Here is a 14836-nt window from a genome sequence, read left to right as displayed (position 1 = left end):
AATTAAATAGAAAGATAAAGTCCAAGTTTATACAAGAAAGCATTACACTTCAACCTAGTGGATGTTATTTGTAATCTTCTTAAACTTGTCCCTCAGAGACTGTTCAGTGAAAAATTATTTCTAATGTAAAGAGTAATGCATGGGATCATCTTAGCTGTCCATACAGAGTAAACTTCTGGAAATGGTCCACTCAGCCAAAAACAGAAAATTGCCAGTAGGTTCCCAAATGGAAAACACAACCCCAGACAGAAATAGTCCTCCTGGTCTACTCAAAGATAAGCCAATCTGAAAAGTGAGAGTAAATACCCCACATGCCAAGAGATTTAGAATTAGACCAAGAATCTGACTTCAAGTACAAAGAACTACCACATCATTTATGTTTCGTTTATACATAATGAAAACACCAAAATATCTAAAACGGTTGCTAACAGATAATTGTAATGCCTGACTTCCTTTGGCTTTCATCCTCCACCAGGTAGGAGCTGGGCATCCAGAGAAAGTGGATCACCAAGGTCACTAGAATAACTGGAAGCTAATGGATCATGACCTTTCTTCCAAAGTGAATAATATAAATTATTTTCTAGATATTTTCTTAGAAGCATTTTACCATTACAGATGCTATTTGACTACTGATAATTTGAGAGTCGCATGAAAACAATATCTGCCACAATTCAGAAAAAAAGTAGCACTAGGTTGTGAACAGGCGATGCTCATTTTGCTGTGTTGAGAAAAATGTAGCAGTGCCTGTAACAAGTAAACAGTGGCCGGCTTTGTTCTGCTGGATTTAGATTAACCTTTACAAGCAATGCAGAATTAGGTTATGAAAATAAATTGAAAATGGCATCTCCTTAGACTCACTTTGTACTCTGCATTTTCTTAAGCTTTTATGTGACTGTCAAATATTAGTTCAGGGCCCCATTTGTATTTGTGGCATTTTTTTTTTTTTTTTCTGAAAAGATAAGCACCAGTCTTCAGAGAAAGCTTCTGACTATTGGATACAGAAAACAACTCTTTCCTGAATGGCTAATGTTTCAAATATGAGCACAGATACCAGATGGCAAAAGGGGAAAAAAGAATTTCAAGTTGTTTCATTGTTCAGTGATAAAGATTTTTCCATCTGCTGGTTCAATACTAACTTGGTTTACATTCACTTAGAGCCAACACAATTAAGACTCTATTTGAAGTGAAATGTCTCAGAAAAATAAAACTAGAAACCTGAGAAATACTTCTTCAGGTCACACCCATCCATCAAATAGCTAAGCTTTCATATGAGTCCAAATGTGAGTGCATGACAAAACAAAGATATCAAATACATTTCGAAAAATTCTAAAGTCACATGCATTTAAGCAATTCTAATGAAGACTATATGTGATTGAAATGTAAGTGGACATCTGCTAGAATTTAGAGTCTTGGTGAAATAAAATGTAATAATATACTGGGCTATTCATCACAAAGGATGAAATGGGAGACTACTGATGAGTGAACAATATGACAGCAGTTAATAAGGAAACAAGTTGGAATAGTTAATTCACTGAGACCAAAAAGCAGGTAAAGAGGAGAAATAGCATAGCAATCCTTGACAGCAGCATCTTAAAAGATAGCAGAAGTCTTACATACTAAAATAGGGTGAAAAAAAAAAAAAAAAACAGAGGAGTGCTTGGAAACAACTACTATTCATGAGAACAAGCTTCAAGTAAAAATCATGAACAATAAGACAGTTAGTGGTTCCCTCCTAGCAAGCTGGTCCTTTTTTCCATAATCCTCAGATAGAAAGAAGTCTTACTCAAAATATAATATTCATAGTTTTAAAAAGTACTTTTCTAGGGTAACCTTCCTTTTTATTCAGAAAACACTATTAAACTGGGCATCTCTTTGGTGCATAAAAGCTCCCAAGGATGAGGGCTATGACTCAGCTCTGTATCCTTACTGCCTAGCACTTAGCATAAGATAGATATTCTACAAACATTTGATAATCTTAACCGAATTGACCAAGAAGCCCACCTTCTCAGCTGATGTTGCTCTGTTATTGTGCATTATTCCCCTCAATCAGAGTAGGCTTATGGAGATTTAAAAAAAAAAAAAAAAGTTTGTTTCTTTATCCCTTTTTTTTTGTGAACCACTTAAAATAGTGTCAAACCTAAATTTACTCTTTAATAAATCATGACAAATATGATGAAAAGGAATATTTCTGCCTATATCATGTTTAGATGTTTTCCTCTTTGCTCCTTCACCAAGTAGTCTCCAATGAGAGGGGCACAACAAAACAAAACAAAACAAAACAAAACAAAACAAACAAACAGAGTGGTATGCAGCCCAAAGGCTGGCAAAGTGACCCACTGAAATCCAGAAAAAAAAATATTAGAATTTCTATCTTTATTTATTTTTCATCTCAGTCTTTTAAAACATCTGAATTCTGGGCATGATTATATCATGTATTAACCCATTAATACAAGCATATAATTTATAAATAAATAAGCATATTTGATGTAAAGAACTGAGGACACAATCAAAAAAGTTGGGAGACCACTAGTAGAATAGTGAATTCTTACCATCAAATAAGAATGAAAGAAATATTTACAGAATTTAATATATATTTTTGATATCTATGTTTTTAAATTACTACCTCAATTATTTTCCAAATACTAAACTATAATTTTGTGTTCAATAACCTGGTTTGAAGTACTACTTAGAGACAAAGCACTCAATCAATAAATAATTTGGGCCAAATACATGTTTGCTGAATGAATGAATAAATGAATAAACATTGTGTAAAACTGTAAAATATTGTGATAAACTGAGCTACCAGTCCCTTGGTATTTTCCAAGTGTCTTCTATTAGTTCTTGAAGAGCTCCTTGGAAAAAGAGATCCAAGTTCAATTAGTTATTTTGCAAATGCTGCATACTACAGCACACTCTTTAAGATTCACAGCATAGATGAGCACACTGAAGGTTCTGGGAAATCCTGCAATGTAGAAACCTCTTTAACTTAGTTTATTCCAGCATTTCCTTTGTCCATAGTTAAATACAACATTTCTCCCTCTTCCCCAATATCTATCAACTACCCACAGGGAATAGTTTTCCTCAGAATACATAGGGTAAAACCCTATTTTAATGGAATTCAACCTGAAAACTGGGGACTGGATTAAATAGAGAGTCATTCTTTTTGGTTGTATATCAAGCTAAAGGACAACTCAAGCCATTTTATGTGCAAGTCTTTATTAGGCAATCTCATTACTAAATGACATGGATTGTGGATATAAACTTCATTAAACTTCCTACTGATATCTGTAAGGATGAACTTCACAAGCGTGTTATTTAGACAAATATGCTGTTATCTAAGATATTTGAGAATTTAAGGATACAGAGTCCACTTGTTCTGAAAAGTTAATAGTTTTTATAAAAGGGGAGAAAGAGAGAGAGGAAGGGACCTAATTAAAGCATTTACTATGCAACAGGCTTTGCGCTAGAAAACGTTGCTCTTCTTTTTTGAAAAATGTAGCTTTTTTTAATGTTTACATTTCCTAACAAATGTATTGGCTGGATATTGTTTCCCCCTCTTACCAATGAGGAAGCTGAGAGTCAGAGAGAACTAGTAATTGACAGAGCCCAAACTGACTACGCAGGTTATCATCCAAACAAGGACACCTTTAAGAATGTTGCATAATGGGGCGCCTGGGTGGCTCAGTGGGTTAAGCCGCTGCCTTCGGCTCAGGTCATGATCCCAGGTCCTGGGTTCAAGCCCCACATCGGGCTTTCTGCTCAGCGGGGAGCCTGCTTCCTCCTCTCTCTCTGCCTGCCTCTCTGCCTACTTGTGATTTCTCTCTGTCAAATAAATAAATAAAATCTCTAAAAAAAAAAAAAAAAAAAGAATGTTGCATAATTATTCTGGGATGATTTTTTTTAGCCAACTTGCTCACTTCTAACACCTCTTACAAAGACATGGTTTTGAACCCAGATCTTCCCAACCGATCTTCTTTCCATTACATCTTGTTGCTTGAGAAAAGAAGGTAGTTTAAGGGGTGCCTGGGTTGCTCAGTGGGGTAATCCTCTGCCTTCGGCTCAGGTCATGATCCCAGGGTCCTGGGATGGAGCCCCGAGTTGGGCTCTCTGCTCAGCAGGGAGCCTGCTTCCCCCTCTCTCTGCCTACCTCTCTGCCTACTTGTGATCTCTGTCTGTCAAATAAATAAAATCTTTAAAAAATAAAAAAAGAAGGTAGTTTAAGTTATGAAGGGAATTCTTTTACAATGTATACGTATATCAAATCATGTTGTATACTTTAAATATCTTACAATTTTATCTGTTAATTATAACTCCATAAACCTGAAAAAAAATTGTAGCTGGAAGACGACTAGAGAAATCACCCATCAAGCACAAGGAAAAATTTACAGGATTGCCTTAAAAATATTTTAGCTGCATTGGGGTTCCTGGCTGGCTCAGTTGGTAGAGCATGCAACTCTTGATCTCAGGGCAGTGAGTTTGAGCCCCATGTTGGGTGTGGAGTCTATTTTTTATAAAATTTTATATATATATATATATATATATATATATATATATATGAATATTTTAATCGCATAAATAGAAAAGGAGTACAGATGGTCAAAACATCAAAAAATAATTCTATCTTCCACTAATGCAGAGTTGCCTTCAAAAACTCCTAACATAATGTTAGGCATATCCTAATAGCAATATAAAACAAAATGACTGAGAATAATCCTTTATGCTGGCTTAAGAGTCTCTTTAAAACACTACGTTGTCTTTTCATTTTACCACACATAAGGAAGCTGTCAAGAAATTGGAAAAGATCCAAAAATCAACACCTAAAATGGCTTTAAGAGTTGTTACACAGAAGTCATGAGATTTTTTTAAAAGACATAAATGAGATAGAGCTATTTAGTCTAGTGTGGAAAGTCCAAGAGATAACTTTAAAATTGCCTTTGAGTGAATTAAAAGCTTCTGAAAAGTCTTCATCTCTAAAAGGATAAAGCAAGAGGGATGGGATTTAATCTCAAACTGTGAGATATAGCTTGTGGAACTGTGTCAGGGTGGTCGACTATGAATTTCCACAAGATGCAAAGAAGACTGAGAGTGTTTGAAATGAAAGAAGCAGTCACCAGCAATGCCTTATTCAACCATTGCTTTTCTTAAAAGTAGAGAGAAAAAATGATCACCTGATGTCACACATCCTGTCATTCCTTACTGTGATTTTCCTGATGCTAACGGTTATGCCTCATGTAAATCATCATTCAACATTCGCACTAACTACAGTGTAATTCAAACTCCTTACGATATCCTAAAAATGTTGACTCATACCTCTGCCTACTCTTAGGTCAGAAAAACTTGCCACTCCCCGAACCCACCTTTTGCTTCTCTCACACTACCCAGAAAGCTACAATGAGCACTCCAAAACCACAATGTTCTAACACAGCTCCTTCGCTTAAACACATTATTTCCTCTGAACAGGATATGCTTCCTTTCTACCAACCATCCCATCCTCCCACCCTGCCAATCCCTCAATCCAACCTATAAATCACTCTCATTCTTGAAGATAAAACTCAAATGCCTTTTTTCTGCTGCTTTAATAGGTGATAAAATCCCTCTTGTCTGCATCCTGTCCCAACAGACAAATTCAGTTTCTTCTTTCCGTGCTTTCAAAGTACATTTTTCCCACATTTATTATGGCACATATCACACTATTCTTAAAAGTTCATTTGCCAGGCACCCTGAGTAGACTGTGCACTCTCTGGTGGCAGCAGGGTGGGGAAGGAAGGGAACAAGACATAGTTTGGCCTAGTTCTTTTTGCTTCTCCACTACTAGCATATAGTAGTTGCCAAAATTTTTTTGTTAAATCAATGAAGCCATTAATTACCTGTTACATGCAAAGAAATTTTCAACATTCAAATTGTTGCTGTGGAAACCATATCTGGGGACTTCTATTGGTCTTTAAATTCAATCAATTTAGACTTGTTTTCCAAGTTTCTTCTGAAAGCATTTTTACCTTCAAACGATAGAATCGATAATGTATGTTTAAACACTCTGGAGCAAACATGTGTGTCTGATCTACTCTGTCAAAACCACCAAAATATCCAGGACTCCAGGGGTAAAAGTAGTGAAGAGCAGATCTGTATAAAAAGGTGGTTAGAAAGTATAAATTTTCTCATCAAATCTGTTCCAGAAAAAGCTTCTGGGAGACACACAGGCATCCAGATCCCAATTCAGCTTCACTTGTATATGAATAAGGACAGCAGGGTTTTCCATGAGGAGAAATAGTGCATAAGAATATTTTATTATTAATACAGACATAAAGCAATATCAGACATCTTAAATACAACTAGTCTCTTGTTGCCATTTGTAAGATGTTTGCTCTTTGATGTAAAGTTAATTTATTTCTCTACATTTGCAACATTTGCTAAAGACATTTACATTCTGAAGAAAATGAATAAATATGTCAAGTGCAAGGATGCATATTTTAAATGTGGTGTTTACCTCCACAAAACAATATACTTTCAAAATATTTCCTCTTAATTTAAACATTTTTACTTCTAATTGGGTCCATTTTAGATTAAATTATCCTTAATTGGACATCCCAAAAAACAAGGAGAAATTACATATTTATTCATTTTATTTATTTTTTTTTAAGATTTTATTTATTTATTTGACAGAGAGAGATCACAAGTAGACAGAGAGGAAGGCAGAGAGAGAGAGGGAAGCAGGCTTCTTGCTGAGCAGAGAGCCCGATGCGGGACTCGATCCCAGGACCCTGAGATCATGACCTGAGCCGAAGGCAGCGGCTTAACCCACTGAGCCACCCAGGCGCCCATATATTTATTCATTTTAATGCTTTGACTTCTTCTGACTCAATGTAAGTTGTCTTTTTTTAAAACCTAAAAAGTAATAGCTTAAGGTAATCAAATTTTGTCCTATACAGCTAAACTGACTTCATTTTCTTTTTTTTTTTTTTTTAAGATTTTTTTATTTATTTGACAGACAGAGATCACAAGTAGGCAGAGAGGCAGACAGATAGAGAGAGAGGGGGAAGCAGGCTCCCTGCAGAGCACAGAGCCCGACGCGGGGCTCGATCCCAGGACACTGGGACCATGACCCGAGCCGAAGGCAGAGGCTTTAACCCACTGAGCCACCCAGGTGCCCCCATTTTCTTTTTTTTTTTCCTTCCAAATTTTTACTTAAATTCTAGTTAGCTAACATACAGCGTAATATTACTTCCAGGTATAGAATTTAGTCATCACTTACATACAACACCCAGTGCTCATCACACTGATTTTATTTTCTAATAATTCAAGAAACTCAAACTCAGTTCTCTAATATTAGTGCCTCAAAATCTCTAACCTTTCTCTTTTTGTGGCCACCTTCAATATTCAAACTGGCCCAAATTCCTCCTGTAATTTTTTTAAAAGATTTATTTATGTATTTTAGAGAGAGAGAGAGAAACAGAGAGAGCATGGAGTGGGAGGGGGGAGAAAGTGAGAGAGAGTGTCTCAAGCAGGCTCTGCGGTGAGCTGGGAGTCTGGAGGCCTGGGCTGGGAGTCCAGAGTCCGACGCAGGGCTCAATCTCACAACCTTGAGCCAAAACCAAAGTCAGAGGCTTAACTGACTATACCACCCAGGCACCCCAAATTCCTCCTGTATTTAAACAATTTCTAAAAAATAATAAATGACTATGCACTAGTACCTTATAATTTGATGGGTTAGAATCTCCAGATCTCTTAGGTCAGATTGTCCATGTTTCTACCCATCCATACAAGGCTGAAACCAAAGGTAAGTCTTCCTTGTATCCTGGAGAGATACTTTCTTTTTTTGAGTGGCAAGACTGCACAAGGAGAGACCACTAGGGTAGCAAGAAGTACATAGACATCCTGGTCTGCATTCAGTAAGATACACAGATTTATGCTTAGCAAGGACAGCTGAATTAATGCATTAACATGAGTGAGATTGGGCAAAAGTGAAAATAAACCTGGGGAATTTGTTAAGTCAATCAGAGAAAGACAATTAACATATGACCTCTCTGATATGAGGAATTTGAGAGGCAGGGGTTGTGTGGGGGGTAGGGAAGGAAAAAATGAAACAAGATGGGATTGGAAGGGAGACAAGCCATAAGACTCTTAATCCACAAAACAAACTCAAGGTTGCTGGGGGGTGGGGGGTGTAGGGAGAGGGTGGTTGGGTTATGGACATTGGGGAGGGTATGTGCTATGCTGAGTGCTGTGAAATGTGTAACCCTGATGATTCACAGACCTGTAACCCCTGGGGAAAATAATACATTATATGTTAATAAAAATAATTTTAAAAAATCACAAGTAACAGTTTCATTGGGCAGTAAATGAACAACCCCATCCTTTTCCAGTGTAAATATAATTTCATTCCTCTTAAGCAGTTTGTGCATTAGGTATTAAATGAGTTACTATGTTATTTCTCACCAAAAAAAGAAAGAAAGAAAGAAAGAAAGAAAGAAAGAAAGAAAGAAAGAAAGAAAGAAAGAAAGAAAAGAAGGAAAAGAAAAGAAAAAAACCTGGGACATTTGTATCTAGAGTCTATCTGTATGAAAGGTTCCTACTATTCACATACCTCCAAAATAGGATTTTCTCTACTTATTGCTACATCTCCAAGTTTGGTGAACAGCTTACAACTTACCCAGAAAAACTGTTTCTGGACATGTTTCTGGCCAAACTCAAGATCCAACTCAAGTAACCATTTAGCTGGAGGTGAGTCTAGGCCAGATTTATTCTGTCCTTCATAAAGTGTTACCTCACGTTTGAGTGCTGCCTTATTGGAACTATATTAGATAACTGTTTTACTATAGAATAATCTGCATCCTATAGCTTGTACTTGGTGATTATATTCTGCTTGTATTCTCTAGTCCTATGTCCTTCTACCTAAATGGAAACTCCATGTTGGTATGTATGATGCCTTATACTTCTCTTTAATCCCTTCTCTGTGCTACACATTTCTGGGCTGAAGATACAGCAGGTGTGTAATCACTGATCTATCATTAAAATACTAAGTTTTATGTCATCAAGATCAGCTATATTGAACATATCACTCACTTAAGTTTACTATGCTTACTAATACCAGGTCCCAATGATTGCAGTCATACTGAGGTAAATATAATTCGGTACAGACAAGTCAAGGAAAAACTAAAAGAATAGGCATGTTACTGCAGAAAGATCCCAGAATGATACAGCAAATGTGCAAAAGTCCTCAGCAGTGCTAGGAAGAAATACATATTTCATACAAGGAAACAAGGTTCATGAAAACATGATACACTATAGTGTGTAAATTGGTATTTAAGCATTAAGTTGTAGTCAGTGTCTGGCATAAACTCCCACCTACTAACCTCATTAAATAGGACCCCAAGTAAATAGGCACAATCCTTAGAAAGTGACTACAAGAGATGCAGATTAAGTATCTGTGCCCATGCTCTGCTTTAGAAATTTTTTTTAAATATTTTATTTATTTTTTGACAGAGAGAGATCACAAGTAGGCAGAGAGGCAGACAGAGAGAGAGAGAGAGGAGAAAGCAGGCTCCCTGCCAAGCAGAGAGCCCGATGCGGGGCTCAATCCCAGGAGCCTGAGATCATGACCTGAGCCAAAGGCAGAGGCTTTAACCCACTGAGCCACCCAGGCGCCCCTGCTTAAAAATTTTTAAAGATTTTATTTATTTATTTTGGAGAAAGAGAGAGAGCGCATGAGTGGGGAGAGGGACAGAGGGAGAGAGAAAATCCCAAGGAGACTCCACAGAGTGTGGAGCCCAACACAGGGCTTGATCCCAGGATCCTGAGATCGTGACCTATGCTGAAACTGGGAATTGGTTGCTGAACCGACTGAGCTACCCGGTTGTCCCTCAGCTTTAAAATATGACTCCAATTTTCAGCTAAGGCTTATGAATCTATTCAGCTAAGACTTATGAGTCAGAATTATACTCTGAAATGTCAGTATATGAGTTTCTCCTGCATTCTTTCTCTTTTTATTTTTTATTTTATTTTATTGTGGTAAAAACTCTCAACATGAATATCTACTCCCGTCACAATTCCCGGGACTATCAGCACAATGTTGTATAGCAGATCTCTAGAGTTTGTGTATCTTCCTTAAATAAAACTTTATGCCTATGGATTGGTAATTCCTTATTTCTCCCTTCTCCCATCCCCCAACAACCCACATTCCATTCTTTGTTTCTACGAATTTTACTCTCTTCGATGCCTTATATAAGTGAAATCATAAAGTGTGTCTTTCTATGACTAGCTTATTCCATCCATACTGTCACGTACGACAGAATTTTTTTCTTCTTTAAGGGTAAATAACACCCCATTGTATGTAGACACTACATTTTCTTTATCAATTCATTTGCTGAAGGACATTTAAGTTGTTTCCACATCGTGGCTATTGTGAATAGTGCTGCAGTGAACATGGGAGTACTAACACTGCTTCAAGATCCTGATTCCAATTCTTTTGGATAAATACACGGGAGTGGGATAGCTGGATCATACTGTAGTTCTATTTTAAATTTTTGAGGAAACTCCATGCTGTTTTGCATAGTGGCTGTACCAATTTATATTCCCACCAACAGTGCACAAGTGTTCCAACTTCTCCTCATGCTTGTCAATACTTGTTGTCTTTTTGTTTTTATAATAACCATCCTGACAGGTCTGAGGAGAAACTCATTGTAGCTTTAATTTGCATTTCCCTGATGGTTAATGATGTTGAGAATTTTTCATGTAATGTTGATCATTTGTACATATTCTTGGGGGAAATGTCTATTCAAATCTCTCGACCATATTTTTAATTGAGTCACAGTTTTTGTTTGGGGGTCTATTTTATTTGCTACTGAGTGATAGAAGTTCCTTATACATTTTGGATACTAACACCTTATCAGACCTACGGTTTGCAAATATTTTCTCCCACTTCATAGGCTGGCTATTCACTCTGTTAATTTTTTCTTTTGTTGTATGGAAGTTTTTTTTATTTTGACTTAGTCCCACTTGTTTATTTTTGTTTTTGTTGCCTGTATCTTTTGGTGTCATTTCCAAGAAATTGTTAGGAACTTTTTCCAGTATGTTTTCTTCTAGGAGTTTTACAGTTTCACGTCTTACATATATGCACTTTTCCTTTAATGATGACTCTCCCATTTAAACCACAAAACTAGAGTCCCCACTGAACATGGAGGGTATGTCATAAAGGAACATAAGAGAAGAGAGAACAAGGATGGCAAATTCTAGATCTTTACACCTACCAGGTATCACATAGAAAATTCAAGGATGAATTCTCATAGATCCAAATTGTGGAAAAATTATCTTGTTGACCCACATTAAATAAAAGCCCCATAAAAATCCCTGGAGTTTGAGAGGATAGGGATGTCATAGTTCCATAGAAATGGTAAGTAGGAATGGGGAAGGCTTAGAAATAAGAGCAGTATGAGGACATACTCTTGTGAGATTTATGCAGATCTTGCCCCGTGTCCCCACCCCAAGGTGAGCTCTGAGGCATAAGAGAATTAAGTACCCAACCCCCAAGGGATTTGAGATTCATGAATAAAGGGTACTTAAGCCTAGTTTTCTATTTGGTTGCCCTAGAAGCTGGCCAAGTATTACAGACAGTGTCCATGACACTCTGGCCTCGAAGTTGTGCAGAGGAGCCATATGAAGTGCTCTGGCAGATGACCAGCTTGACAGGACATGGAAGCAGCCAAACACTTTCCCAAGGCACCCAGAGTCAAGTGGATGCAGCTCTCAATGAAACTGGACCAATAAGCTAAGAAGGCACAACAGAAATAGCAAGAGATTAGATGCTACATAAATTCCCTAGAGCTAATATAACAAAGTTCTACAAGCTAGTGGCTTAAGACAACAGAATTTTATTGTTTCAAATTTCTGGAGACTTGAAATCCAAGATCAAGGTGTCACAGGGTTATGAAAGACTCTAGGAGAGAACCTGTTCTATGCCTTTCTCTCAGTTTTGGTGTCATCAGTAATCCTTGGCATTCCTTGTCTTACAGTTGCATAACTTCAGTCTTTGCCTGCATTGACACACCCTTCTCCTCCCCTGTCTACACATTGTGTGCCTATAAGAAGACACCAATCATACTGAACCAGGGGTCCACCCTACTTCCACATGACCCATCCTAACTAACTACAGCTGTACCTTATTTCTAAGTAAGGTCACACTTTGGGGTAATAGAGGTTAGAACTTCAACATATCTTTTTTGGGAAACATCCTTTAACCCATAACACATGCCCCAGAAGAAAAGGTGTGAAAAGGTGTGGCCATGTCCAAGGACCAGAGAGGATTGCAGTGTCTTCCACATACTCACGTAGAAGAAAAATGACCCCAAACCAGATCTCCTTCTCAACTCCCATGCTCCAAAGCCCCTAGAAATTAGATCAATCTTGGAAAAAGAGAGAAGTTAGAAAGGAAAATCCTGAATTAAATGAGTTTAAAACAGAGAAGCCTGGGTTTATCATAAATTGATTAAGACTTTTATTGTTGCAATCAGGCTATACGAGGACTCCAAAGATGAAACTAAATGGAGGTAATAAAAATATATATATCATATTTCTGGTACACCTGAAAATAAACATCATAACAGCTATAAATCTATCTACTCTGTAACAATCCTTGAGGGAGGAGAGCTGTTAGTCTTCTTTACTGAACTTTATAAAGGCCACAAAGGGATTAATTAAGAGTAGCTAATGTAATGAAAACTACATACAAACAATTTACTTAAACAAACTACAAATAACAAGGTAGTTCTTATATTATTTTTTAATTTCACTTCATTAAAGAATTTATAGCCTTCAATGCCTAGCGTGACTGAGAAAACTCCTCTGCTCCTTTGCTGTCATTGTTTAATTTATGCTTCATCAGTTTTCTAAGTATCCCAAAGTTCGCTTTCCTTTTTTTAAGATTTTATGTATTTATTTATTTATTTATTTATTTAGAGAAACAGCATACGAGTGAGGGGAGGGACAACAGGAGAGGGAGAGAATGGCCAGCATACTCTCACCGGAGGACAAGCCCATCATGGGGTGCCACCAAAGGAGCCTGAGATCATGACCTGAGCCAAAGTCAATAGTCAGACACTCAACAGACTGAACCACCAAGGTGGCCCCCAAAGTTCACTTTCAACAACAATATACGCCATCAAGAATCTATTTTAGGGGTGCCTGGGTGGCTCAGTGGGTTAAGCCGCTGCCTTCGGCTCAGGTCATGATCCCAGGTCCTGGGTTCGAGCCCCGCATCAGGCTTTCTGCTCAGCAGGAAGCCTGCTTCCTCCTCTCTCTCTGCCTGCCTCTCTGCCTACTTGTGATTTCTCTCTGTCAAATAAATAAATAAAATCTTAAAAAAAAAAAAAAAAGAATCTATTTTAAAATTGTATACTTTTATTTTTTATTAAAGAGAAGTATTCTTAGCAAACTTTCGACACAAATATTGTCTTCCAATATGCTCTTAAAAATCCTTGCCACAAGCTCCTATGAATGCACTGGCAGCATAAATCTCTGCTCAGTACACACTGATCTATCCTTCCAGATCACCAGCCCAGAGTATAGGGGTTAGACATGACTTTACATACCAGTGCTCTTCATTTGAATGTCATCTCTGCCACTTACTAGCTGTGTGACCTTAAACACCATTTTTAGCCTTTCTCTGCCTCTGTTTCCCTACCCATAAAATTGTGTCTAGCCCATAAGGTTGTTGTGTGAATTAACTGGATCTGTTAATACGTACAAAATACTTTGTCAGAGTCAATTTAGATAGTAAGCACTCAGTGCTTAATATTATTAAATATATAAAGAGTTCTTTCAAGTCGATAAGAAAAAGGCAATTTAAAATGGGTCAAAGATTAGAGTAGGCAAATCACAAAAGAGGAAATGCAAATATCAGTAAACAATGAAAATATAGGACCTCAACTGGTAAACAGGGAAATGCAAATTAAAAGAAGAAACTATTTGCCTATTGGATGACCATGTTAAGAGTCTGATAACAATCAAAGTGAATAAACACCTAGAGAAACTGGTGCTCTCATTTATTATTGGTGGAAGTGTGCATTTTGATAATAATTCAGAAATTAAAAGAGTAATATTACTTTTTCTAATATGCATACTGTTTGAAAAAGTATTTTAATTTCTGGGTTTCTAACCAACAGGGGGAAAAAAAATAAGAAAAAGAAAAATCAGCAGTGTCTAATACTCTCAAAGTCTTACCCAAAATACTTTCAAAGTCTTACCCAAAAATACATCTAAAAGGTTGCTAATACTGCTTGCTTCAGCAGCACATACACTAAAATTGGAACAATACAGAGAAGATTAGCATGGGCCCTGCCGCAAAGGATGACATGCAAATTCGAGAAGTGTTCCATATTTAAATAAGTAAATAAATAGGGGCGCCTGGGTGGCTCAGTCAGTTAAGCATCTGCCTTCTGCTCAGGTCATGATCTCAGGGTCCTAGGATCAAGCCCCTCCTGTCTTTCCCTTCTGCCCCCACCCATGCTCTGTCTCTCTCTCTCTCAAATAAATAAAATCTCTAAAAAAAGAAAAAAGCTAAATAAATAAATAAAAGGTTGCTAATAACATCTTCCATAAACAACTAATCATGATATACTAATACTGTGAAACACTAATCAGCAATTTAAAAAGCAACATAGAGGCACCTGAGTGGCTCAGTCGGTTAAGCGACCAACTCTTGATTTCAGCTCAGGTCATGATCTCAGGGTCGTGGGATCAAGCCCCATGTCAGGCTCCATGCTCAGCAGGTAGTCTGTTTCTCTCCCTCTCCTTCTTCTGTTCCTCCTCCTGTTCACTCTCTCTCTCAAATAAATACATCTCAAAA

At 37.3% G+C, this 14836-nt stretch overlaps 1 non-coding gene across 1 annotated transcript; it reads left to right on the top strand.

Annotated features, from left to right (window-relative positions):
* Positions 1 to 14267: 14267 nt before the first annotated feature.
* Positions 14268 to 14372, top strand: LOC125084135 (U6 spliceosomal RNA). Its single transcript, XR_007122494.1, has one exon. It is a non-coding gene; the product is annotated as a U6 spliceosomal RNA (small nuclear RNA).
* Positions 14373 to 14836: the final 464 nt, after the last annotated feature.

This window comes from Lutra lutra, chromosome 13, assembly GCF_902655055.1.
Source record: "Lutra lutra chromosome 13, mLutLut1.2, whole genome shotgun sequence".
NCBI lineage: Eukaryota > Metazoa > Chordata > Mammalia > Carnivora > Mustelidae > Lutra > Lutra lutra.
This window is presented reverse-complemented; position numbering and strand designations above follow the sequence as displayed.